This window comes from Tiliqua scincoides, chromosome 5, assembly GCF_035046505.1.
Source record: "Tiliqua scincoides isolate rTilSci1 chromosome 5, rTilSci1.hap2, whole genome shotgun sequence".
Classification (NCBI taxonomy): domain Eukaryota; kingdom Metazoa; phylum Chordata; class Lepidosauria; order Squamata; family Scincidae; genus Tiliqua; species Tiliqua scincoides.
The window spans coordinates 83258859-83260844 of NC_089825.1; the positions used below are offsets into that span (position 1 = coordinate 83258859).

Genomic DNA, 1986 nt, shown 5'->3' on the forward strand with positions numbered 1-1986 from the left:
CAGTATGGTGGTGGTATTTGCGTAGTATTGTCAGTGTACAAGGCACTTTACAGAATAACAGAGATAGTAACAGGCAAAGTAACAAGGCACTTTACAGAGATGCAGAAGACAGGGTCCAGCCCTAGGTGACTGCTATTTAAATTTAGAATGTGTGTGTGTTTGTGTGTCTGCACCCATGTATGTGAGAGAAAGAAAGTTGCATGATGGACAAAAACAGGAAGGAGAGAGTTTAAGGCCTTACCCACTAGGATTCATGCAAGATTTCTTCATACATGTTTTTGTATCAAGCTAAAGGAAGCTTGGCCCTCTTTGAAAAGACGAAACTTGGACTATGCCAACAACAGTTTCACATAGACAGACCGATAGAGATTCCCAGACGTTTCCTGTGCAAAAAACGGAGTCAAGCAAGAGAACCTGTTATCGGAAGTAGGATGTTTTCTAGACATTTGGCAGCCTTTGTTTTTCCTCCTTGAATAATTTTTGTCACTCTTAGTGTCACCCTATCATTCTTTGAAGTGCAATATGTATGACTTCACCTACATCCCATCCCAGGGAGTTCCTCAGGTGAGTCTAGCTGTTCATTTTGCTGCCACCCCTGTTAAATGGAGTGTTTTATTATTTTGCTAAGGAAGGGCAAAATATCAGAGATAATTTATGCTGGTGTCCGCCTTATATTTTTAACCCGAGAAACAAAACCTGTGCAAGCAGCATGGCCCTGAACTGGAACTCCAAAACAATGCTCCTCAGTTTTTCTCTATAGTTGGCAACCTTCAGTCTTGAAAGACTATGGTATAAGCCTACAGCACCTGGTATTCCCTGGTGGTCTCCCATCCAAGTATTAACCAGGCTTGACCCTGCTTAGCTTCTGAGATCAGATGAGATCAGGTATGTGCAGGGTAACAGTTGCTGCTTTTCTCTGGTGCAGAGAATTGCCTGTGAGGTATTGCTTCATAGCAAAGGCGGACAGTAGCGAGAATTCACTGTACTCTTGGCCATTGCTGTTCAGCTGGTGGTTCATGGTGACCATGCTTAGGTCACTGACAGCCCGATCTTATGGAGGGCTTACAGTGACAGATCTCCCAATCTGCTGCCATAAATCCTTTTACGACCTTGTAAATGCTGTTGCCTGCTGCGGGGCCACTGGTGCAAATGGTCAGAGGCCCTTGCATGCGTCAGTGGCTCCCAGATGCTGTGCCAGTGCAGGTAAGCTGGCAATAGGGGCAGTTTGTGGACAGTTTGGGAAAGGTTTGGACAGGGAGTGGGCTGCGCAGGGGATGGAAGAGGTGGATTTCAATGGTAGCAGCACATCCAGGAGCCTATTCCCATTTTGGGGCTCATGCCTTGACCTCTTCTGCTTTGCAGAGTTATTTCTGCATCAAATAAAAATATGATTTTCCATGAAAGTAGAAAGTGATATTGGGCAAACTGGTTCAAATAATATTCAAGAGGGACAACAATAGCAAATGTGGCATGCATGTGTCTCAACACACACACACTCAGAGAGAGAGAGAGAGAGAGAGAGAGAGAGAGAGAGAGAGAGAGACTCTATAGCTTCTGTTGTATAAGATCAATGATTCTTTCCAGGAAGGATACCTTCCAGTTAAAATATGTTAACCTTGATAACGCTTCCCCCCCCCCCCCATAAAAGCGCCAGGTATGATGTTGCTAATGCAAAGATTAGTCTGGATATTCTTACATAAGAAGTATCTGTAGTTATTTATTTCATTGATGATGACAATAAGTAGCATTTATTATGGTTCTATTTTTGCCCATTGCAGAGTACTGAATGTATGTAACGCTACATTTAAACATACATTTAAAATCTTCTTAAATGTATCTGCCACAGTGTCACTCAGTTAGGGAAAGACTAGCTGCTTTAGATATCCATAACAGATGCATAAATCCCTTTGCTTCAGAAAAAAAACGGTGACTGGTTCATCTGTAAAAACAACAAATGTGTTGGAACACCTGAAAGACAAATGTATT

General features: G+C 42.7%; 1 pseudogene; it reads right to left on the bottom strand.

Moving 5' to 3' along the window:
* Nucleotides 1-794: 794 nt before the first annotated feature.
* LOC136654795 (5S ribosomal RNA) lies at nt 795-911 on the bottom strand (annotated as a pseudogene).
* Between the last annotated feature and the right edge of the window lie 1075 nt (nt 912-1986).